Source organism: Periplaneta americana, chromosome 10, assembly GCF_040183065.1.
Source record: "Periplaneta americana isolate PAMFEO1 chromosome 10, P.americana_PAMFEO1_priV1, whole genome shotgun sequence".
NCBI classification, from domain to species: Eukaryota; Metazoa; Arthropoda; class Insecta; order Blattodea; family Blattidae; genus Periplaneta; species Periplaneta americana.
The window spans coordinates 91,377,867-91,405,705 of NC_091126.1; the positions used below are offsets into that span (position 1 = coordinate 91,377,867).

The 27,839-nt window shown below is 35.2% G+C and overlaps 1 protein-coding gene across 13 annotated transcripts in view; it reads right to left on the reverse strand.

Annotated features, from left to right (window-relative positions):
* The window catches only part of Cadps (calcium-dependent secretion activator 1), a 942,652-nt gene that overhangs the window by 572,165 nt on the left and 342,648 nt on the right, over positions 1–27,839 (reverse strand). Inside the window, exon 1 of one of the 13 annotated variants that reach the window (XM_069837907.1) lies at positions 25,929–26,267. The exons of the other annotated variants lie outside the window; for them this stretch is intronic. The gene's annotated coding sequence lies outside the window, so the exon portion shown is untranslated. Of the gene's footprint in view, positions 1–25,928; positions 26,268–27,839 lie in introns of those variants that run through there. 13 annotated transcript variants of the gene reach the window in all.

Sequence of the window (27,839 nt, forward strand, 5' to 3'; positions counted from 1 at the left end):
CGCCTGACCGTGAAATGAGCTGACTCGGGCTCAAATCCTGGTTGGGAGAAGCTACCTGTTCGAAGTTTTTCCGTGAGTTTCCCTCAACCATTAAGATCAAATGCTGGGTAACTTTCTGCGTTGAACTGTGGGCTCATTTCGCTGGCATTGTCACCTTCATTTCATTCAGACGCTAGATAACCAGAGCAGTTGATAAAGCATCGGAAAGTAGCCAATTAGACAAACTCAGTCAACGACGTAAGGCAATCTGTTTACAAAGCGCCTACCCAAACATTGCAATGGCTTAGAATACCTTGACAATGCTTTTCGTGATAGGAGGATTGGATGTGGTGGTCTAGTATCCTCGATTGCTAGGTCACCTGATCTAAGTCCGTTAGACGTTTTCGTGTGAGGACCGAAGTCTATCGTATTTCAGTTGCTTTAGTCGATGATCTTGTGGTACAGGTTGTTGTTGCAGCTCACGAATTCTGAGAAATTCCTGATATGTTTTCGATGATCAGGAGGTCAATGATTATGAGATACAGAGCCTGTATCGAATCAGGAGGATCAAACTTTGAACGAAATCTACTTTAATTTGTTTTTGTTAGATAATTGTGTAATTTCACCTGTGTGCTAATTCTTGCCTTTTTATGTACAAGTGTACATTATTAATTGGATTTTTGTTAACTAATTATGGTTTATTAAATTATAGAATTGTGTTATGAGTAAAGTAAAAAGTAAAGTGATAAAGCGTAAATAGTTTCCAAATAAAAAAACATGAACACTCTGTATCTTGTGAACAACTGGTTCCTGACCACTGGTTTCTTACCTTAAATTGTTCACTTGGATGCCCTCTACAACTCCTGGCAGTTTGTCGGTTGAATCCAAATTCACTGTGTATAGATATATAGGTTTATATTTTTACTAGGTTTTTAGGTCCGAAAATCGTCTTCTTCGTAGATCGCGCGTTCATTTACATGCTAAGTATGAAAATTTTAATTGAATTTTTTAGTTAAGAGTTTAATAAACATAGCCTACAGGATTTCTATAGCACCCAACACTGAAGGTTTTTTTGGACGAAAAAAATGTAAAAGTGGTATAATTTTCAGAGATAAAGTATTTTGGAATGTGAAGAATTCGTATAGGACGTCACTTGACTTGAAAACATAGATCTGTCAGAAAATAGGTAAAAATTGGAAAGAATTTATCGGTGAAGATAAGCTAAAAGTGATATTTAACAACTGAAATAAGGAGATAGAACACTTCAAAATATATCGTGAAACGCACATTTCACTTCACTTAGTACATTCAAGACACAGATAAGCTTAAACTAGCTTAAACTGACTTAACCTAACCAGTCACAGATTCGTATAAACAAGGCATACGGAAAACCAAAATTAAGCTGCACCGAAAAACTTATAAAAGTTCAAATTGGAAGTTTCAGTGTCGTGTGCTATGGAAAAGCCAACATACATACTGTGTTCTGAGAAATTGAGTTACAGTTTTAAAAATTTGCACACATGTACAGCTGTCAAGAGAAAAAGTGGCCGCTCTCCTGAAACAAAGTTCCCTTCGGGTATCTTCGCTACAATTCTGAGACAGGCGATGTTACATGTTGTTGGACCACGTTGCCTGATATCTACAGTTATAATTGAAGTATTTTGTGTGTTATTAGATAGCGTAATGGTAGCGTTCAGGCCTCTTATTCATGAGGTCCTGCATTCGACTACAACCTCGTGCATTTTATGTTCTTTTTTGTTCTGTTTTTGGGAGAGACAAACTATACATAATGGCTCCTTTCTCTTTTACGATTATTTTAGTAATTAACATCAGGTTCATTAATATATTATGCCATGACTTTATCATTATGATATCGTGGCTGCAAATGGAAAGAAAAAATATTTTATTCTCAATAAAAATATCTTTCGTGGCATAAACAAAACAAATTTACTGGCGTCGGCCTTAAAACATTCAAACAGTTAAGCGTTCAAAAAACAAAACAAAAAGCCACAATTCAATATTTAGTCTATCTTCCTCTTATCTCGATCATCTTGCAGTCGAGTGGGCATGGAATTGACTAGTCTTTGCAAATAGCGACTGTTCTTAGACACGATATTCCAGGCATTCTGAACATACATACATAAGTGTTCTGTCCATGGGCAGATCTTTAATTGCAAACCCAGCAATCACCAATCTTTCCTATTTTCTGCCTTCCTCTTAATCTCCGCATATGATCCACATATCCTAATGTCGTCTATTATTCTTTTCAACCAGAGACCCAACCAATTCCTTTTTCTCTTTCTAGTCAGTTTCAACGTCATTTTTTCTTCACTCACTTTTTCAAACACAATTTTATTTCTTATTCTGTCTGTCCACTTCACACGCACCGTTCTTCTCCACATCCACATTTCAAATGCTTCAATTCATTTCTCGTCATTTCGTCGTAATGTCCATGTTCCTTCCCCATACAATGCCACACTCCACACAAAGCACTTCACTAGTCTCTTCCTTAGTTCTTTCTCCAGAGGTCCGCAGAAGATCCTTCTTCTTCTATTAAAAGCTTCCTTTGTTCATGTTTGCAGTTTTTCTTGGGAAGGATAGGCCTAAATGCGGTAACATCCCGTTGCTTTCCGCACACCACTATCTCTTTCGCATCTTATTAAATTCCAGGGGGCCCAAGCGTGGAGATGAGGAGAGTGGATTTGACTAATTGGGCCCTCCGGACTTCACCGAAAGTCACGGCAAGGGTTAAATATTAATTCTATCAGGATGTTTGACCCGATCAGAGACCGGGAAATCTCAATTAGCCTTTGCCCCCCGCATCCTGAACTAGCTTCTACGAACCATCAGAAAGTATTAGAGTGTGATTGGGCCAATTTTTTCGAAAATGTTTCCACACTTTTGCCCTCGTAGTTCAGACGAACGTCGGAATTTAGATGTCAACGTCTCAGGTTCAATTCCTCGTTACTCCTTTTCATTTTATTGTGGTTCAAGATAGTAGGCCTATAATGTAATAATACAAAAAGAAAAACTATTACCAGTATTATGCGACTGGATTTTTCCAAACCTAATATTAAATTTATGTTATTTATATCGCTAAAGAACGATTACAATATAAATAACTTGAATATTATTTATGTCGCTAAAGAACGATTACAATATGAATAACTTGAATATTATTTATAGGCCTACAGTATCACTAAAGAACGATAACAGAATATAAATGATAAATATCGGTTTGTTTATTTAATATAAGATATTATATAATACGTATTTAATTATCTAAATAAAATAACCTATTTTACAAAGAAAGATGGTTATTTGTTTTATAAAAATTACATAAAATACAGATTATTTATATTGCGAAATAACAATAACAATATAAATAACTTGAATATTATTTTATAATGCTAATAAGGAAAACAGAATGTAAATGATAACTTGAATATTATTTATATCGCTGAAGAACGATAACAATATAAAAAAACCGTGAATATTATTCATATCGGAATTTCACAGATTTATTACAGATGTATTTAAGAAATTGTAGAAGAATAGTAATTAGTAACAGTGTCCTATTTATTCTTCTTGGAGCCAAATTTGTAACTTTTAAAAGTGTGGTTACTATGTTGAAGTGTATATGTTGCAACGGATGCTTGATTTGTTATGTATGTGAGTCAGTTATGGGATGCTTGATGTCGTCGCAATGTCGTAATTATAGTTTGATTGTGTCTGTGTGACTATTGTGTATTAATTTATGATGTATGGTACGGAAAGCTGCATATTTGTGTTATAGAAGTGTTACGTACGTGTGTTGTTAATGTTTTTGTATGTTTAAAATTGATAACTGATATTTGTTTTGCAATCGCAATGCCTAATTTACGGATTGTTTATGCTTTGTTTACATCGTGTAAGCTAATTTAATTTTCTTTTTCATTTCTTTTTATGCTTATCTTTTTTGTGTATAAAACTATAGCCCTAACATACATATGTAAAATATGACTAACCCCCATTGGAGATACAATAATAATAATTATTATTCATATCATTATAAAACGATAACAGAATACAAATGATGACTTGAATTTTATTCATATCTCTAAAGAACGATAACAAAATATAAATAACGTGATATCCATAAAGAACGATAACTGGATATAAATGATAATTTGAATATCATTTACATCGCTAAAAAGGCAAAAAAGGTAAAGGTAAAGGTATCCCCGTAACATGCCATGAAGGCACTTGGGGGGCATGAAGGTAGAGCCCCATGCTTTCCATGACCTCGGCACTAGAATGAGGTGGTGTGGTCGGCACCACGCTCTGACCGCCTTTTACCCCCGGGAAAGACCCGGTAGTCAATTTTATAGAAGGCTGAGTGAACCTTGGGGCCAGTCTTTTACATCGCTAAAGAACGATTAAAAAATAAACTGAAAACTTGAAGAAGGCCCAAACCCACAACCTTTGAATCATTAAACAAGCACTCTACCGCTGGTCTACGAGGCGCAGATATGGAAAACTTTCATAGTTCCGGAACTGCTTGTACAAGCACATGCATCGTGTAACATCGCCGCGACCCGAAGTGGACTTTGAAAATATTCGCTGTTCACGAGTGCGGCCACTTTTTTTTTGACAACTGTACAATGTTTTATTTTGTATACCGTAGCGTCGTGGACTAAGAAGGCATTATGTCTGGACTCGCGTTACGGAATAAACGCTGGTTCGATTCCTCATAGGAAAAGAAATTTTCTCATGAAATTTCGGCCAGTGTATGGGACCGGTGTCCACCCAGCATGGTGATGAATTTAGGGAGCTATGATATGTAGCGCAAACCAGTTTCGAAAACCCGCTGTAATGACTGGGGAGATCACCGTGCTGACCACAATTTACCCCCGTACTGGTTGGATGGTCGATCACCTCTACTGAGGTATGTGCATAGAGGCTAAGAGTCGCCACGGATTACTTTACTAAGTTCTACAGTACATAATTATGTACGAGTTTTCATTAATATAGATCTATGGCAAAATATTTATTCATTTGTGATTTAGCTAGTATGCAAAAAAAATGGCAGTTTTATTCTTTATGTGGTAGAGTACCTCTGCTTGAGGTTTTGGCTGATATGTACAGTTACCCTGAAAAAGAATGAGACGATTCTTGGTCGTCGGAAGTTAAAGTTCTACAGCGCGGTTCACTCGATATCGACGTAGGGATACATAACATGACAGATAGTACAAGAATTGTTACAAGGACCACAACAAGGACAAGGACCAGAATAAGGATCACGAAGAAGACTGCCATTTAAGGCCAGGACTTCACAACATAGCTCGAGTCACAAAATATCATTGCTTCACTGTACCGAATGGCAAATGTCTGCTAAGGGATCTACATTCTGGACTGCTGCTATCACTGTCTTGTCTCGGTAGCTCATATAGTAGCGTGCCGGTTCCATTGTATAACCGAAACGTCTCGTGTTCGATCTCAGGTAAAACTTTTTTTATTGAGGTGTAATTAATTTGTTCAGAGTTCCTCGACTGTCTAATTTGTCGAAAAATATGGAATAATTTATGCCCAATTTCTGGGTCTTACAAGTGGGCTGAACCTCGTCAAAAAAAATAAATCTTACTTGGAAGTTAAAAGTATTCTTCCTCAAACAAAAATCATAAGAAACAAAAAGAGACCTGTTAACTTAAAATCTTGTCCACATGCCATCAGCTTCTATTACAGCTCTAAGTCGATACGGCATGGATGTCACGAGATTGTGGAATAAGTTCTGATCCCCGGCGAGATCTTCCCAGGTGTCAACAACTTGATCCCACAATTCGTCTCGATTTCGAGGGCGTCGGTGGGCATAGGTGGCTATCCTTCTCTTTTTCAATTCCGCCCATAAATTTTCGATGACATTCAAATCAGGTGACTTCGGAGGCCAATTAATGATTTCGATCTCGGGTCTCCTTTGAAACCATCTTTGAATGCTTGCAGCATAGTGCACGGGATGGTTATCCTGCTGGAACAGCAATGTTCCTTCGGGAAAACGTTCTCGGGCGGAGGGAAGGAATATATTTTCCAGAATGTGCTCGTAAGTTTCCGCATTAAACCGGCCATCGATGCGTTCTATAACGCCAGGTCCATCGTAAGACATCCACCCCTAACACGATATGCTAAAGCGCCCCGATCTTTCACGTCGGTGCACATAGCGCTGATCATGTCGGAGACCATCCTCACGATAGACACGGACAGGACCTTCGTAATCACTCGAGATGGTTGTTTCGTCGGAGAAAATTACATTTCTCCAATCGAAATCCACTCGATTGGTAGCGAAGGCAAGACGGTCGACAGCTTGTGCTTCCCCCAATATTTCCATTTGCGCAGCCCTCCGGCTCCTAATACCGCGGTTCCTCAACCTGCTGATCACAGTCTGTGAAGAGCCGGGAAAGTTAGATGCTGCTCTTATTTCGTTAGCAGTCAGAAAGGGGTCCTGTCGAACTGTCTCGAATAAAAGAGCATCCTCTTCCAATGAAGAAATCCGCGGACGCCCAGGAATAGGGCGATTTTCGACCTCCCCTAAATTTTGGTAACGATGAACCCATCTCGCGGCTGTACTTCCAGGAACACCGACCAAACGGCCAGCAGATCTAGCCCCATATCCAGCCTCAACTAGAGCTATAACTCGCTGTCTCATGTCACGTCGGTTCGCCATTACGATGAGAAATGAGAGATGACGATAATACTTTAGTGTAGACAATGACTATTTAACATGATATAGAATTATTGAAATAAGAGGCATCTTGCATAGTAAGAGTTAATAAATCAACCCTAAATTAAATATCTAAATAACAGGCTATAACAGGAAGTCCAATTGTTTGCGAAACTAATCAAATTAAATCTAATTACATTAAATAAACAAACCCCAAGTTATGACACCACATTGCTACAGCTAAATTGTATGTTATTAACATAAGCATTGAATAGGTCCGTGGTTGTGCGTTGGACGACAAAACCAAACATCGAAAGTTCGAATCTTTCCGAGGAATGTAACTTCTTGCTTTTTATAATGTAAATCAGATTTATAACTACAATCATTCATATTTCTTACATTATTTATTAATATTTATAGCCAACATTGAATTTGTAAAGAAAAGACTTTAGAAATCTCATATGGAATTTGTGATCTGTAGTGACATAAACATAGATTATCTGTCGGAACTTTTCCGTAAAAGTAAATTAAATTCACTCCTTGAAACTGGAAACCTTATTCGTAGGGTCATTTTCCCATAGCATACAAGCTGAAGTAACACAGCCATTGATAAACGTTTTGTACACAGAATTAGACTGACTTCCTATTCGAAAGAACCTATAATCAATGGCTTGTCTGACCATGATAAACAAATCCTATGTGTTTCCAATGTCACTGAACAATTTCAAAATATTAATTTAAAAACTAAGAAAGGATCGTAATTGCTGTATCTAGTGATTATTTACATTTATGTCTACAAAATGAATCTTGGAAAAACATATATGATACTGGTACTACTGATATTAAGAGTAAATATATTGAATTTTTCACTTAATTTCATAATCACTTCAGTGGATGTTCTCCACTCAATGTTGTGAAAAAATTCAAAAGTTAAAACATGTAGATAACGCAGGGACTTCAAAATCTCATGTATTAAAAAGAAGAATCTATATGTAATGAGTTGCAATGTAATGATCTTCATGTTCTTAAATACTGCAAGAAGTACAGTGTAATTTATCAAAAATTATGAAAGAGGGAAATAGAATATATTTGAGTAGAAAAGTACAAAATTCAGATAATGCAATTAAACCTATTCGTAATATTATTAAATTTAAACTTGTAGATATCCTAAGAAAGAAAATATTTTTTCATTAAAACCAATGATTATAAAGTAGAGGATCCCAAATCTATTGCAAATTCTTTTAACGTATTATAGTATATAGTACAGAAATATTATTGACAACTTAAACATTCAAGATTTTGCAAAAGATACTGCAATTGGTTACTTAACAGATGTATTTAATAATTATTATTAATATATGTAATTAGTCAATAACTGCAACAGTGCTTATACATTCAATCATAACATGAATAAAATTGAATGCAAACACGTAGATAAAATAGTTAAAATTAACTGCAGGGGTGAGAATGAAATAATCCAAAGCCATACTTTTAACAAAAATTGTTTTTTGCGAGTGCATTTCTTACACATATGGGAAAGCTATTAATAAATTATTGTAATAATTACTCAACAAATGACATAGCCTAAGTACTCTAAACCTTTGTAAAAGTTTGTCTATTATTATATATTTTTTAAATTTCATTTTAATTGTTAGTTTTTAATATATATGCATTTACATTGTATATATGTGTGTGTATAAATGCATTCATTAGATTAACGTTTATAATATTATAACTTGTAATTTTGTATTGTTTGCGATCATTAACACTTAATCTCAGGACTTTGTAAAACTATATTTCAACGTGACTAAGCTATTTCAACGTTATTTAGACAAAAAAAATTGTTGTGTAGACTAAAAATCGAACTCGCACTCTTCTACACAACACGCAGAAATCTTACCGTCTGAGCTATGGAAACGACATGAAAGCTTTCCTTTCTGTGCGGAGTGTCGATCTAGTCATGAAGGTCCATTGTCGATTTAACTACACGATTTATGTATATATTTATCTTTTATTTACGTAATATTATCATATTTTTGCAGTTTTTTAATTGAATTTCGGAACGATGCTAGTAACAAACCAAATAGCCTGAATTTAAGTAACTCAATATTCGTTATCTTGTGTATCGGTGCTCTGGTCTCCGATCATGCGCAGTGTCTTACATCTGAGACTTAGGAATATTAATTCGTCTCATCCTTTTCCAGGGAAACTGTACATCTATTACCAGGCAATACACCTCCTTGACGATATGTGTCAGAGGAAGAATAATTGAAATGTGTGATCCCAAATCGCGTTAAGTCAATTTTTATGATAGGACAGGGCTAGTTTTTTTATCCACCCGTCTAAAGACTAGCGAGTTTTCAAGTGACGTGCACATTAACACAACCGTTTAGACAATAATTGGCGTTGTTTTGTAAAAAAAAAAACATGCTTTGGAAATAATGACAGATGGCCCAAACATAATAATATATTACGTTTTGTGATTAAATGCACGGTTAATTGGAAAATTAAATTTAAAATTTCAGCAGTCTGACAACATCGTCAACTGGCAACTTTACTCATATACAGATGTAAGAGGTCAACGAACTCGATGAGTCTCCGTACGTAAGCTGTCAAGGTGCCAAGAGGTTGCCACGCGTTCGCTTCGTGCAATGGTTTGAATTTAGAGAATTTAAAAATTGAATTTACACGAAAACCGTGCGCGCTATTGAAATACGCCAGAGAGATAAATTATCCTTTATTAGATTTCCTATCGATATGGCCGAACATCACGATCCTACTCGCAATAGTTACCGAATAAGAGATTGTTAAACATTTGGTGGGGGGAGGACTTTTTTTTTCTGAAAAAAAAAACTATGAACTTTCACCAATATGATATTATAGTTTTTCGGTACACACAACGTGAGCTATTCGCTCTGGAAATCTCCAAGTTTATTTCACTTCCAGCCTGTATATACTCTATGTATGTACAGATACATCATTTTATTTTTAATAACATTTTTAATAGTAACCTGGCTATACATTTGGATTTACGGTTGAGAACCGGAAACACCGTTTCCTATCTCCTTCCACGACTGGAGTTCGGTGATACTGGAGCAAAATACAAACAAATCACTTTACTAGGTATAGGAAGGAAGAAAAGTAGTTCATCCATTTACGTAAACTAGGAAATATAGCAATTATTAGTTTGATAATTTTCATTAGGTTTTTGTTTAACCAAAATACAGTACGGTATTAACAATAAGTGTTTTTGCTCACGAACTGAGTTATCCATGCGAACGTATTCATTATGCAGTGTATATTATACTGTCTACAGCACATTAGCGTACACTATAGAGAATGAAGTTAAATTGAAAAAATAATCATAATATGAATATTTAAACACATTTTTGAAAATGGTGGCCGTTCATTTCGATACAGACTTCATTTCGTTTGTGCATATTAACGCACTATAGACTGTTGCATCTAATTACAATTACCAGTTTCGTCCTTCGTACTAGTAACTCATGTTGAAATAATTTTGTACCTACTCTATAAAAGAGTACATTACATACTGTAAATTCAATCTTCACTTCTGCCCGATTCGAAAAGTTAAAATTACTCAGACATGCTATCTACTGTCCGTCCATGCGGCTATGTTGCAGAATCGTAGAAAGTGGGGAAATCACGTGACAGTCAATTACTTAACGAGGCCCTTTTATTTAAGTTTTTTAAACAGTTGTATAATATTACATAGCCGTCCAATTCCTAACAGAAATTAATGTTTTCAGAAAAGAGCCAAGACAGCTCAGCCACTGGCCTTTACAGATGGGCGAGCAGAAGCGGATGGGGAAACCGGAATGCGACATAGGCAAACGGACGACAGTACCTGTGCGAGAATATGATTCAATATTGAAAGCTCTTTCGTCACTGGAAAACGCGAACATATTTCTGGAACGTATTATACTCACTAACTCAGTACTACTTGTTTACTATGACCGTAAAGCGACTGACTGTATAGGCTTGGTTCTGTGTGGAAATCGATTGGAAATTTATTAGTAGAGGGGGTGGGAGTGAAGTACATTAAAAAACTCGGGTACATTAAAAATTGAAATAAAAATAAAATGATGTCCCTGTATAAGTCTTAAGTCTGATTAGTATAATATGTTACTAGTCAGTTATGTATGCAATGGAAAGGGAAAGGAACTGGCCACCATACTCCATTATCTCCTGGCTTAGTTGTTTCATGAGTGATGCCTTATTGGCGTCACTTTTGAGTTTTAAATCTATCTTCGAGCAGTTGAATAAACAATAATAATGTTGTAGATATTATTTTTGTATTAAAACCACTTAAGCTAGACAAGGTAAGATCAATAAGAGGTGTATACAAAATGTGATTCTGAAGTTTTGCTAGTTTCTGGGAAAAAGGTGCAATATGTGGTCAATTTTTAATATATTTTGCATTTTAAATATTGAAAAAAATGTTGTAAGAATTATGTTTTGTATTATTCAATTGTCAGGACACGGTGGATACCCAAACGCCTAAACCTGATTACAGTCACCGTGAAAGAATGAGAATTCATAATTTGTGGCCACATTAAAGTTAGAAATATGTGAATTCCCTTTAAAATCAGGGCGTATATATTTCATGAAAATCACACAGGGGTTGGCGAGAAATCAGTGTTTATGTTAACAAAAGTCAGTTTGTTCATGATTTATTGCTATTACCGGGTCCCCTTAAGGTTGACCCATGTAGGCTATGTTAAAAAGAAAGTGCATTATGGACGGTTGGACATAATTTAATATTAATAGCGGAAAAAATAGAATACATGAATCCATTGCTGGTCCGCAAAGCCTTATTCACTTCACCTGGTCTGGGAAGTTAAATTTTTCTACATTGTATCCGCAAACAAGTTCCGAATTCATCGCTTGCAGACGACATTTTCCACGAGAAATCCTAGTGAATAGCTGTGTTCTTCCTCAATACGCTAGGCTAAACAGAGAGTGACCATGAGAAATTAAGGTTCCCAAAGTTAAGCTCAAACTTAATATTTATCTTCTACGTTAAGAACAAATTAAGACGTTTCTCCAACCGGTTGTATCATGAAAAACCTGAAGGTTCGTCATTTTATTGGGTCATTTATGCTTGAGTATTCCACAATTGAATAAATTATTGGGAAGGCTTAAAATCGTGTATGTAGTGTGTGAAAGAGAGTGAGTGAGTTTAGTGATTGAGTGAGTGAGTGAGTGAGTGTGTGTGAGGTGGTGATGTTTCAAATGGTAAATTTAGCTTCGATTGTAAGAGATGTTGCTAATACAGTTGTACATATATTCATAGGATGGATGCGTTCATAAGACAGTGTCGACGAACGAAGAAAACCTCATGACAAATATGGAACTAAAACGGCCAGTGTCAACTAATTAACATGAGAGTGTGTCAGTTTAACACACTGTTCTCTGAAGCCCTTCAGAATGCCAGAGCCTCCAAGACAATAATTGGATTGTATGACAAGAGCTGAAACCTCTTGCGAGGTGATGTAACTGCAGCATGAGTTTTTTTCGAAGTTGCATCATCACATGCCAAGATAGATGAAGCAACTTCAGGATATTTTTCGTGGGTCGTAGAAGTTTGAGAACGGTTCGGATATGATGATGGATGGGCGTTCCACATTTCGTCAAAAACCCAACAAGCGTATCATATCATATGAGAGAGTACTGATGTCACGGTCGTCGGTTTGAATCTCCAATATGTCATGTTTTCTTTATTACTTGCCTCTATGATGTCTTACGTGGTTACCTAACATTCGCCTTACGGTTGAGGAAAACCTCGGAAAATCCCAACAAGGTAATCAGTCCAAGCGGGAATCGAATCCACGGCGAGTGCAACTCCGGATCAGCAGGCAAACGCGTTACTATCTAACCTACGCTGGTGCCCTCGCGGCCATGGTATCCACAAGCGGACAGGGCATGGTTGCGCCCCAGGGTCAGGCAAAATGCAGCAGATAAAAAAGGATCCCTGTTTTGTGAGCATACTTGCGCCCCGTTCCCATCAGGTATAAAAAAGGGGCATGGCATAGTAATGAAATAGGTAGAGAAAAAGATATTACTGGAACTCGAGCCTCGTAATCAACCAACCTTATTGATTTTTTATTCGATTTAATATTCATTATCGATACCGTTAAAATGAACACCATGAAGTTGGCAGTACTTTATTAACTCTTTTTCTACTGTTTATGCAGTGATTATCGATAGCCTACCAATATCGATAGGCTCCATTTTTTAAACCACGTGATCGAGGAATTCAGAGGCGGTAAAATAGACAGATGTTCTTTAAAAATGCAGCTACCAATATAATATTTTAAGTAATTTATTTATTTTATGACAATCACTTTCGTGTGTACTATGCCCATCGGGGCGCAACTATGCCATGTCCATTCTGCTATCTGATTTCTTCAGGACGCAACAATGCCATGTCCATTCTGCTACCAGATTTCTTCGGGGCGCAACTATGCCATGCCTAGGTCTCCGAATTGACCGGGAGGTGCAACTATGCCATACCGCCACAAGCAAGAGGACTTAAAAACGTCTGAGAATACGAAATAAGACTTTGAAAAAATCTGCAGACAGTATAAATGTATTCTCCATGGAAGAGCAAGTTTTTTTTTCTGTTCGCTTATAATAGAACACTTTCAAAGTAAATTTTAATTTCACTTGATATATTTGCAGTCATATTTCGTAAGCTTTATCTTATTTTTTAATCGAAAATATAATAAGCTAGTATAGTGCTATTAACTTAATAAAACAGCATTATTTGTTATGAATTGAAGTAATAATGTAAGCAGTAAATATTTCATTATCTCAACGACAGTATTCATTAAGTCTTATTTTCACAATGTAATATTTCACAATTGAAGAATTGGGCCGAATAACGGTCTATGTTACAATCTTCTAACTGTGCAGGAGAACCAAAAATGATACATCGTAATTCCGTTCATAAATTTACTTTTGGTGGGGCAACATATAACGTTATTCCATCAATATATTTTGTACACTAAGCGAAATATATGATTGTATGTTATTTTTTTAGTTGGTTATTTAACGACGCTGTATCAACTACGAGGTTATTTAGCGTCGGTGAGATTGGTGATATCGAGATGGTATTTGGCGAGATGAGGCCAAGGATTCGCCATAAATTACCTGGCATTCACCTTACGGTTGGGAAAAACCTCGGAAAAACCCAACCAGGTAATCAGCCCAAGCGGGGATCGAACCCGCGCCCGAGCGCAACTTCAGACCGGCAGCGCCTTAACCGACTGAGCCACGCCGGTGGCCTTGTATGTTATTAAAAGTCATAATACACATCATAGAAATTTGTAACATTTTTAATACCACAGAAATGCTACTAGGGAATACAGGCAATAAATAGTTTTATACAATCAGAATATTATGAAATATACAAAATCAATAAAAAGGTTAAATTATGAACAAAATTATTATGACATTTATTTTTAAGTGTCACATATTAAAATGAATTAACACTCTGGAGAAGAATAAAGGAATGTATGTAGTATTTGTGGACTTGGTAAAAGCTTCTGTCAGATTGTATTGGAATAAACTGATTGGGATTCTGAAGAAAATTGGTGTGGATTGGAAAGAGAGAGGACTGTTCAGTAATCTTTATATGAAACGAGTTAAAGTCAGGATAGGAGAAGAAATGTCAGAAGAAGTGAAATTGGGAGAGGAGTACGTCAAGGATGTCCTTTATCATCTACCCTGTTCAGATTGTGGGAGGAAGAAGAATAAAGTGCATAAGATTTGCTGATGATATGGCGTTGTTAGCAGAAGAGGAAATGATACTAAAAGATACGCTACTGGAGCTAAATGACACTTGTCAGCAGTACAGGATGAAGACAAATGCAAATAAGACGAAGCGCATGGTCATAGGAAGAAAAATACAGAAAATAAACTTGCGAATTCTAAATGAGGCAGTAGAGCAAGTGGACAGCTTCAAATACTTCGGGTGTACTATAAGCAGTAACATGAGCTGCTGCCAGGAAGTCAAAAGGAGGCTAGCAATGGCCAAGGAAGCTTTTAATAGAAAAAGGAGCACTTTTTGCGGACCTCTGGAAAAAGAACTAAGGAAGGGAGTAGTGAAGTGCTTTGTATATAGTGTGGCAATGTATGAGGCAGAAACATGTACATTACGACGAAGTGAAGAGAAGCAAATAGAAGCATTTTAAATGCGAATATGGAGAAGAATGGAACATGTGAAGTGGACAGACAGAATAAGAAATGAAGCTATGTTGGAAAGAGTGAATGAAGAAAGAATGACGCTGAAACTGATCAGGAAGAGGAAAAGGAATTGGATGGGTCATTGGCTGAGAAGAAACTACCTACTGAACTATGCACTGGAAGGAATGGTGAACGGGAGAAGTGTTCGTGGTAGAAGAAAATATCGAATATGGAGAAGAATGGAACATGTGAAGCGGACAGACAGAAAAAGAAATGAAGCTATGTTGGAAAGAGTGAATGAAGAAAGAATGATGCTGAAACTGATCAGGAAGAGGAAAAGGAATTGGATGGGTCACTGACTGAGAAGAAACTACCTACTGAACGATGCACTGGAAAGAATGGTGAACGGGAGAAGAGTTCGTGGTAGAAGAAAATATCGTATCGTAGACGATAAGATATATGGATCATATGAGAAAGCGAAGAGGGAAGCAGAAAATAGGAATGACTGGCGAAAGCTGTGTTTACAGTGAAAGACCTGCCCTTGGGCAGAACATTAAATGAAATGAATGAACACCATTCAATTTATTAAAGTTACACTTAATTGTCATATTATGAATAAACATAAACTACTGATCAAATAATAACACTATAATTAGAAAATAACTGCAGTATTAAGATGTAGAGATACCATTAAATTAGTTAATGAAATTTGTAACAATAACAAATGAATAAAGAAAATTAATTTTTACAGTTCAGAAATTGTTGGTGGGGTGGAATTTGAACCCATGTTCCGAACATTCAGTATCCATCACACACATTCGGCTTATCTGTTAAGTATAAATTTTATTAATAATTAACACAATAACAATCACAGTTTTTAAATGCTGACTATAAGAGAGTAATACATTTTAAACAGCTCCTTTCTGACATCAGGAGCAAGCTGTGAGCACATCTCCTGACAAGAATTTCCAGAAATCCGTTGTTGAAACGAAATACCTTGATAAAATTCTAAGATAAACTGTAGTGGCAAAACACAACATACTCCAATTAACACTAGGTAAAGTGTAAATTAAAATACAACTAATAAAATACTACAAAAATAACAGACAGGAACTTACATTACTTGGGGGATCTTTCGCACCAACTTGCGACTTCGTCTTCCTTGTTGTATACTCAAGGCCACTGTCTATCAGCGACATTCGTGACACATCTTTCCACCTTTTAATATTAATTTATCTGAATCATTTTTTTTTAGATTTATTTAGCCGGTCAATATCCATCGTGGAAATCGTCACTGTCTTGCAGTCGTCCATTTTACGTACTAGATCAACCGAAACCTAATACACAGAGTTCAAGTACCCAGTATTCGTAAAGAGAACAAACTCTCGTGAAGTAACTCCCGATAGTACGATGTAAACAACTGGATACTCTAGAAGTGACTAGTAACAGACTGTTGTTCCAACCAAGAAATTCATGGTTGTAATTAGTGTAGAAACGCCTCTGATACAGATAATGAGAAACAATTTTTGTGACAGCTGTGTAAGATTATACAGAGCATTATTCCATTAAAAATTCGATTTTGAAAAATTCTAACAAACTGTTATTCGGCCCAACGTTTCAATTAGCACTACAAGCGTTCATTGACTGTGCACTGCATAATTGTCTAAACTTGGTTTTTAATTGACTATTACACTCTTACTACGTCATACTACTTTTGACCAATAAAACGGTACGAAAGGACGTATTTCAACCAATCATGGCTGCTTATCGCACAATTTTATCGCGTCCCTAGCATTTGTTTAATTTTATCGCGTCCCTAGCATTTGTTTAATTTTATCGCGTCCCTAGCATTTGTTTCTTTGTTTGCCAACATTTGAAACTGCGCTGGTCTGGACGTCAAATATATATATATATATATATATATATATATATATATATAAAATTACAAACCACTCCAGTCGATGCATAGCAGTTTCAAATATGACTCGCATTGGCATTCAAGAACAAGAATTAATAAAAATTACTGATCATACCTATGCATCTTATAAAATCCTATTTACAAATAAATGAAGAGCACCATTAGGAAATCCTGAATAAGTTGAATACACCATGTAGGCATAAATCAACGTGTTCCACTTCTATTACGCACACGTCCAATATAACATCAATTGAACTACCAACCACATTCAAATTTGAAAATTGTACATTCAATAATTATTCCTTTTAAAATTATTCATGTTTATTTTTTATGTCATCGTCGTTAATAAAAACTTTTCTAACACTTGTGTATATTAGTTAGGTTATGTTATAGCTCTGCTATATAATATTATGGATAGTCACGTATCAGAGATTGTTTAATATTAAGATTTATTGAAAATCATCTGTAAAGTGACGTTGATTACTGGGATTCGGATAATTGAAGTGGAATGCAACTGTTTTAATAAAAATGAAACTGAATCATCAAAGCCTTCTTGACTAGTAACATTGCCATCGTGTATAGATCGAGAACTTATCGACGAGAAGGCATTGCTAGTAATCATAACTCACTACTGCAATCTAGCATGCATCTAGCGTAATATTTGTAATGTTGAGATGGTACAATAATACATTTGAAGACAGTTGTATTTTCGTAAGTCAATTAATATTTTATTGTATTGGAGTACTTCGTTACTTCTAATCTTTATATACTATCTTCTAATCGTGTAATAGTCAATTAAATCCCACTCGAGTTTTGATTTTCTCTAGATAAATCAAAACGTCTAGTGAGATTACTGTTGATAAATAACCATACCTCAAGACGATGTGCGAAGACGAAATCGGCTCATGTCTGAATTGTGATGATTTCAAATTGATCTCAGATTTCTTACGCATTCTAAAAACACCCAATATAACAATCCTGAAGAAGCCGGTGTTTCGAAGGACTCCAACAGGGATTGACACTCCGTTATACCAAGTGCATAAAAAATATCAGTGATCGAAACTTCAGACAGCCATGTGATTGGTGAATGGAGCGCGAGTAGCGAGGCCAGTGAGGAAATCGATATGTGTTGTGCGGCCTACTAAGGAGCTACAGTATGTCTGCCACGGTAATCAATGCACTCGCCACCCCCAAATATCTGTCTACACCTGTGGCAAGGGCCTCCACCATCGAGTTCAATGGTTAACGCGCGTTTTTGGACACGAAATCTGTGCTAAATACCATGCCGCTGACAGTGTCCTTTAATGCGAGGCAATCAAATTTGAAAACAATATCTCATTTATGTTTTTCTATCTATGTAGTTTATCATTAAACAGAATAAAAATATTTAATTATGCTGTAAAAATCAATTTCCAGTTTTTCATTGAAATGCAATTTTTACATAACAGATGCCGAAAAAAGAATTATTATGCTGTCTCTATATCAGTCCTCGTCTCCATATGGGATTTCTACTAAGATATTAGACGAATTTTGTTCATATCCAACATGCAGGAGTCAATTCAATGGGAAATGATGCGCATGAAATATAATCATGTTAGGCCTATTAAAAATGTAATGCGTCTTGATTGGAAAAAATGATAAATATAACAATATATTCAAGACTTCCTATAGTGATTTCTGAACAGATTTTTCTCAAATAAGATAAAATCGTAAATGGCATGGAACATACAGTAGGTCGAAAGTATGTCTTAAAATACCTCTGTCTGCACAGAAATTAATTATTATCATAATCGTATATTCAGTTTAAAACTCCTTGAACCAGGACAAAGGACTAAAAAATATACATGAATTTGTAGAATTATCGTGATTGTAGCCATTACGAAAATAGGGCAAAATGGTGCTATTATTCTGTAAAATATACTTTTCTGTAGAAGAAATCTAAAATATATTCTCACAATTCTTCATTGCTTTTGGTCACAAGAAATTTAAAAACCAGATAAGACTATGGTAGTTCGATTTGTTCTTGTAGAATGTAGCTTTTGTACAGATCCAGAAACAAAATTAGGCACCTGAATTTTCCAAGTTCCAGTTATAACATACTTTGCATGCTCATCTACATTTTGTTTTTTAGAAATTTTTTCCAGAAAAGAGCATAACTCAGAAAATGTCTGGGTGATATGCATGTACATTTGTACTATATTATCCATATCATATGTGAAATGTGTGTGCCAAAAATGAACCAACTAGCTCAAAAAATACAAAAGTTAAAAATTTTACCCATCTCCTCCTTTAATCCCCACTCCAGTCTGACCGGTAGGAGCATCTGGTTTCTGCACACTTTGAAATATACAGTAGTGGCAAAAAAACCGGGACCGACCCTTGTAGCTGATTTCAGAGCCTTGTTCACTCCAGAGCACGATAGACTGGTAACAAAGACTTTCGTGGTTCGAATCCTGCCTGGGAAGGAAACTTTTTTCTTGTTCCTTATTCAAATTTATTCCCAATACTTATCGATTGCTGGTAAAATTCATGTTCTGGGAATAAGAAGTTAATTAAGTAGGAAAATATCGCTGCAATCGTAAAGTATTGGGAATAAATTTGAATAAGGGACAAAAAAAAGTTTTCTTCCCAGGCAGGATTCGAACCACGAAAGACTTAGTTACCAGTCTATCGTTCTTTGGAGTGAACAAGGCTCTGAAATCAGCTACAAAGGTCGGTTCGGTTTTTTTGCCACTACTGTACATATGTTGCCGAACCATATGTCAGTACAGTACGAGTACGACAACGTACTTATCGCCTGCACCACGCCACTCGCTTTTCTCGATGTTTCCGCTTTCACCATTACAGTAATTCTTCACTACCGACTCCTCATTACCTCATCGCCGCATGAGTTAGTGTATGACCTTAGAATACGGCCTTGTCAGTTTTATCATGTGCATTATCCTTCGTCATACAATAGCGACTTAATATCCCACCAACCACTTGATGTGGAAATAGGTAAAAAAACACGCTGACAAAAATAACAGGAGTTTTCTCATTAACAATATAGGGCTAGGCTTTAGATTTTTAGATGATACTGTTATTTCAAGAAGGCTACAGTTTCTTGAACTACACTGCTCCGTCGATATAGGAGAAAGCCAATGTCTACCTACTTAGATATAACACGCAGAGCAAGTCCTCTGCAATCGACAAGCATCGTTGTTAGATACAGCATGAAAACCCAAGAATATTATGGACAATAAAAATCAATCATACGTGAATGAGTATTTAAGACTTGTTAATTCATTATAAAAATTGAATCTGATATGTTAATACAAATTAATTTTATTTCCTAGAATAAATAAATGAATAAAATATAAGCAATAACTAAATACAAATATAAGAAATAAATAAGTTTAATTTCTTGATTATCGTACATTCAGTGATCATAAATATGTGCAATCCACAAAGTAAATAAATAAATAAATGAATAAACAAACAAATAAATAAACAAACAAATAAATAAATAAATAAATAAATAAATAAATAAATAAATAAATAAATAAACAAAGAAATAAATAAATAAAGCATCAAATTAAGGAATCAATGAATGAATCAATCAATGGCTAAATAAATAAATATTACATTAAACTCTCCAAAAATATCCTTAATATTTGCGCCGTTTTGAAGGCGTTGAATAATATTTACTTTGTGAAAAATACTAAGTAGTCTGTGTACTATTGTACTACTCAAAATACTAATGAGCCAACAAGATTACAAAAAAGAGTTAAACACAATCAAATAGACAGTACAAGAAACTGATACAACCCTAACATAATAAGAAAAAACAGAATTACAGAAAAACATAGAAATGCAACACAAACACAAGAACACAAAAAATACATCACGCTAACATACGAAAACAAAAACACAAACAGAAATGTAACCTCATTTAATAAATTAAAAAACAACCTTGCATACTGAACAAAAAACACTCTACAAAAGCATCTCAACACACTAACAACACAAACAAAAATACAACCACATAGGCGTACAAAAATTCAAATGCAACACCTGCAACAACTTCTACATAGGACAGACAGGCAGATCATTTGAAACACGTTACAAAAAACACGTCACAGCCATAACAAAATCACAAAACACTTCCACATATGCAGAACACATCACGAATGCTAACCACATGTACAGCAACATGAATACAGACATGGAAATTCCACACATTCAACAAAAAAACAGAAACTAAACACACTAGAACAATACGAAATATACAGTCACACAAAAAAACACCCTCATAATATTGTCAACACACAACTCAATTTCAGAATACACACACTATTTGACTCCATATTACACTACATAAACACACCCCCACAGGAAGCACAATCAGAAGGCGCAAAAACCAGGAACACCCAGTTCTGAAGATAACCTACAACAGGTTGAAATTTGTCAACAACAAGGTACCTAATTTTAACACGTGAAAAAGATACAGTTCATATTGCGAAGTTATATAGTGTTAAAAATTGTGTTTAATCAAGATGTATAATAAAATTCTATGTGTGCCTACTTAGTAACATCTTAGCTTCTCCTACCTTCGGTATCACTTGCCTGCTCATATGAAACACTGAAGCCCCTTCGCTTCTTGTAGCCTAAAATTTGTACAAAAAAAAGTTTTACAGCTCAGCGTTGACATCCAGTGAATTCATGGTTGTATCGTTATATCGCGCTTAAGAAAGTTTATTCATTATCAATACGATATTTGTGCTGTCTTATATACTTAGCCGGTGCCATAATGACCCCACGACATAGGAGCCCCACCGTTCGTGCGATCAGTGTCAGAGTAAATACCCGATAAACAGTGCTGTCATGGTACGGTAAATTTTTTCTTGGCCCTACGTCCCACTTCCTATTTTATTCCCTTGAAATATAATATTTTACTCTCCCCTCTCTGTCACTCCTTCGTCATTAATGTTTTTATTTAAATCTATACTAATAATAAATCTGTAGCCAAAATTTTTCTGGTAATTTTCGATTTTCCAAAAATAATTGGTGTTAACATGTATAATTAACCATCCTGAAACCGAAAATCGCTTTTTTGAAATTTTTGTTTGTATGTCTGTCTGGATGTTTGTTACCTTTTCACGCGATAATGGCTGAACCGATTTGTATGAAAATTGGAATATAAATTAAGTTCGTTGTAACTTAGATTTTAGCTATATGGCATTCAAAATACTTTATTTAAAAGGGGGGTTATAAGGGGGCCTAAATTAAATAAATCGAAATATCTCACTTATTATTGATTTTAATGAAAAATGTTACATAACAAAAGTTTCTTTACAAATAATTTCCGATAAGTTTTATTCTATAAAAAATTTTGATAGGACTGATATTTAATGAGATAATGAGTTTTAAAATTACAATAACAACGCTATCTAAGCGCTGTACTGAAATAAAAACAAATGACTTCGTCTATAAGGGGCCTTAGACAACAACAATCGAAAGCTATTAAACATAGCCTACATAGAATGTTCCTGTGTTTGTATGAAGTAATATCGGAAGCTAAGTAATTGTTTAATTATTATTTCACCATTCGAAAGTGCAGTTTCTCTAGATGGACATAATTCTACAATGTTATTACAGTAACGTCTGAAACATATAGCAAGTAATATAAAGTATACACATTAAAACTGAATGACATGTCAATCTTCATTAAACTATGGTTGCGTGTAATAACAATTAAGAAACATGTTAAAGGAATTGTCTTTGCACCAAATGATTGCTCTCTGGACCAAAATGACCGCATTTTAATTATTTAAATACAATTTCAATTAAGTAACATATTAAACGATTTATCCTTCTATCAAACACGAATGTTCCCTGGATCAAATGTCCCATTTTAATTATGTAATTACTTTATATTTATTTCTAACAGGTGCAGCGGAGCGCACGGGTACGGCTAGTATTAAATAAGAAGTAAAAAAAAAATGTTTTTGTTTTACTTTTATATTGAAGACCTCCAAGGAAGAAGGATGTGATATCAAGTTATTGAAATATGTGATGTAGGTGGGAAAAGTAATTTTGAAGCATTTATTTATAACAATAAATTATCGCATTCAATGGTTAAAATAAACTTGTATCCTTGGTCAGTTAAATGGTTGTGATCTATACTAATAATAAATCTGTAAGCGAAATTTTTTTGGTAATTTTTGCTTTTCCAAAAATAATTGGTGTTAACATATATAATTAATCATCCTGAAACCGAAAATCGCTTTTCTGAAATTTTTGTTTGTGTCTGTTTGTCTGCCTGGATGTTTGTTACCTTTTCACGCGATAATGGCTGAACGGATTTCGATGAAAATTGGGACATAAATTAAGTTCGTTGTAACTTAGATTTTAGTCTATATGGCATTCAAAATACTTTATTTAAAAGGGGGGTTATAAGGGGGCCTGAATTAAATAAACCGAAATATCTCGCTTATTATTGATTTTTGTGAAAAAGGTTACATAACAAAAGTTTCTTTAAAAATGATTTCCGATAAGTCTTATCCCAGGCAAAATTTTGATAGGACTGATAGTTGTCTGTCTGTCTGGATGTTTGTTACCTTTTCACGTGATAATGGCTAACAGATTTCGATGAAAATTGGAATATAAATTAAGTTCATTGTAACTTAGATTTTAGGCTATATAGCATTCAAAATACTTTATTTAAAAGGGGGGGTTATAAGGGGGCCTGAATTAAATAAACCGAAATATCTCGCTTATTATTGATTTTTGTGAAAAATGTTACATGACAAAAGTTTCTTTAAAAATGATTTCCGATAAGTTTTATTCCAGGCAAAAGTTTGATAGGGCTGATATTTAAGGATATACAAAAGTTTTAAAATAACAATACAATACATTTCCACCGCCGCATAGTGTCGTTGTTCCGTAACTTCTAGGTGAAAAATATTAAATTTTTTAGTAGGAAGAAAAACAAATTTATTCATTCTATGGCAGTAGTGCATAGGATATCGTGAGTTCTTACATTTTCGAAAGAAAGAAATATAATTAATTTATATATAGTAGATTGTATTATTTGCTGCATCATTAAGTTATTTAGTAGAGCAAAAATCTGAAAATCGATATGTGACATAGGATTTATTGCAGGAACGACGACGATGGCTACAATGAAATCCAAACAAATGACTCCGTCTATTTAAGGCGGCCTTGACGTTTATCAATATTAATATACACAGAATATTTTGTGTGTTTTGTATGAAGTTATCTCAGAAGCTAATTAACCTCCACTATTTGAAATTTGTAGTTTCTCTAGATGGATGTAATGCTACAAATGAGGACTAAGGCAAGATGAAAAGAAATCTGTACTCACAGAAAACTTGATATTCTGTCGAAATATTGTATAACTTGATTATTACAACTTTATTTGGTCCACATAAAATACTCTAATTTTATACACTCATTTTACCACAGAGATCACTGGAGCTGAGTTATTTTAAAAGGTGTCATGAAATGGCGTTCCTGCGCTCATAATTTACCCATATTCGTTTCCTGTGTTTCTTAAAATAATATTTATGTAGGGTACCTCATTTTTTTATTTTCATAAACAATGATATACAACCGAACGAGTTGGCTCAGGCGGTAGCATTTGAGACACGCATTCGGGGGTCCCGGGTTCAAACCCCGTGGCCGACCAATCTGACTGAGGTTTTTCATGATTTCCCTTAGTCATAAAGGCAAATGCCGGATTGGAAAGATACATGCCATTATTCATCACTGCCTCAGTTACCAATACCAAAAACATTAATCAAATCTATAATCAGTTACATGAACACAAGCCATCTACAACACACAACAGAAACAGGAACTCAAGAGTAAAAACGGCCTGCTAATATACCCACACATTCTAAACACGCGACATGACCACAGATGTTAAGGCGTGAATAAAATAAACTTAAAAAAAAAAGATGCACAGTAAGGTTAACATAAAAATGATCTTCGTACACAATCAACTCTATTAATTTGGAGTGATTTATTAAAGGATGCATTTAAGACTAGTTTAGAAAAATGTTAAACGAATTATATTTGCACCAAATGAGTGGCCTCTGGACCAAAATGATAGCATTTTAATTATTTAAATACAATTTAAATTAAGTACCATATTAAACGATTTATTCTTCTATCAAACACGAATGTTCCCTGGACCCAATGTTCTATTTTAATTATGTAATTACTTTATATTTATTTCTAATAAGTGCAGCGGAGCGCACGGGTACAGCTAGTGATAAATATAGGCCTAATGCAATATGCTACCTCTGATTGAGGTTCTGGCTGATATGTACATGTATTATCAGGCAATACATTTCACTTGGCAATGTGTGTCAGAGGAAGAACAATTGTTTATATACTGTACATCTGAAATTAGTATAATATGTAACTAATCGATGTATGCAATGGAGGGGGAGGAGAACTGGCCATCTTACCCCAGTATCTCCTGGCCTAGTTGCCTCATACGTGATGTCATGTTGGTATCACTTGTGAAGTTCAGACCTGTCTTCGGACTGTTTACTAAATAACAATGTAACTTGCCCCTGAAATTATTTTCCTTTCTCCTGAAACATAAATTACAGTTTTGTTGGCTACATCCTTATTGCGGAGAAGTCTTCAATTGTAAAACAAGCTTGATTTGAAGAATACCCGATGTAATTCTAACGGTAGTGGCACACTTGTCTTGATGAATCTTGGAGTGTTTATCTGCAGCACTTCGTGTTTTTTAACCATTATTTTATATTTAATTATGGTCCTGGATTCTAGCGCTGTAGAGGTGAAACATTTATTTTTATGAATATCGAAGAAGATACATTAGGAACAAGAGATGGTTTTCATGTACAAAATGTAGACCTCCATGACTTAAGCCCCATACGCCGTATGGCTCCTTATGGGCAATATTTTCCCTTCCCCGTACGACTAATTAAAACTGTAGGTTTCCATACGGCGTACGGCCCCTTATGCCTCCTGCCGGTAAGTAGTCCAGATAATACGGGTTACGAAAACTGGTGACAGTTACAGCTAATAATGCTAGACACATTTATTTAGACTTTAAGACGAAAGGAAGGTTTGATAGGTACGTACCTTTAGCGACTGTCGTTGCTTGTCAAATACTATCCAGTGAAATGTAAAATTTCATCTCATATAAACATATTATATTTCTTCAGATTTATTAACAATGGCTTGAATGTGGTATACGAAAATTAAATAATGTAACGATTCTTCACTCTCTTCATAGCAAGTGTAAAACTATAGTTTATCACGCTGTGTTTAAGCACTCACAAACTGTCTAACAGCTTTCCTCAATCATACGTTCCCTGAATCATGCAACACTGAGCATGTACCGACATCTCACGCCCAAATATATCACCTTAGAAGTAGAACAACTGCCACCACACACCGCCAACAGCAGCAGCGAGCTCGAACTGCTGTGATGCAAGCAGTTTCAGTGTAGATAAGAGTTTACATGACGCCCCCCTAACCTGCCCCCTTCCCTCGCCTCGTCTTTATGAAAGCAGCGGAACTGTGTTGGTGCCGAGCGCGTTCTACGACGCGACGGTCTCGTAATCAGGGTGCAACTCCACTTGATTTCTCACTTCACTAGATATGTAAGGAATCAGTGGCGTTGGCTGGGGAAAGGGCTCACTGAGTTGAAGTCCCCCATTTTCAAAGAACTATTTTAAAACTATATTATATTTTAATAATGAAGAAACAATCCATCATTGGCGTTGCGGGTGCGACAATGAAAGCAAAAAATGTTCGACTGTTTATACCGAAAATAACCAATATTTGGAATAAAAAAATACTAGTCACCGGCGTAGCTCAGTCGGCTAAAGGTACGGTTTGTTTATGGCGATCATCGTCGGACGCACATCGCCGGCGATTATAAACGCTGGCGATGATCGCCGAGAAGTGGTTTCTTTATTGACGCACATCGCTGTAGATTCTCATTTGTTTATTCCTTCATCTACTACATATGGTCAAGTAAATTACTGTAGGCCACGGACATAACCTAAAAATTATAATGAATAAATCCAAGATAATGAAGTTGCTATTTATTCTAGAAGAGGGAGATGACGATATCAAAATCTCGCATGCGTATTATAAAAGGAACAAGCTACGGACTAATGAAATATTTAGGAATAGGTTCACAGAATTCTGTTTTAACACATCGATAATGAGACATCTTTATAAAAACGCTACAAAATTTAAGGACTATTTCAGACTCTCACCTGACCAGTTTGATTATGTTTTGAGTCTAATTGAAAATGACAATGTTAAATTACCTACAAATTTTGTCAAGACCCCCGTAACTCCAGTTGAAAGATCGGCAGTAACTCAGGTTATGAACTGATTATTATTATTATTATTATTATTATTATTATTATTATTATTATTATTATTATACTGTATTACATTACATGGTGTATTCCAAACTAAAATTAAAAAAAAAAAAATGGCTAAACTACCGCTGAGGTAGTTCCCTTCGTAATCCGCTTATACACTTTACATGTACGAACATGTGATAGGTTAGGTTTAGTTCGTTTGGGCTTTTATTATGCCTTGTATATACGATCTACAAAAAAAAAAAAACCGCTACATCTCTACAAAAAAAAAACCGCTATATTTCAGAATACCGCGTAAGTACTTAGGTAGGCCTAGTCACAGAAAACTTACAGAAGAGAGAATTTCCCCCTTACACAACACTGAACGAAATTCTCTGGGGCTCGGGCGTGATAAAAATGTAATATTTAATGTAAGGGTTTATTGTTTAATTTGTTTATTAATTCACAAGCTCATATTAAAAAGAGCATTATGTTGTGACACATATTCAATAATAATTTCGTCTTCAGACCGCGAAAAATTTACAAAACGTCTTGATTTGTTTTGCAGCCAAAACGTACAGACATGTACAGATTAGATATTCGATATTACAACATGACCTTGTCTAAATATCGATTATTGAACACGAATGCGGCGATGTGCGTCCTGAAT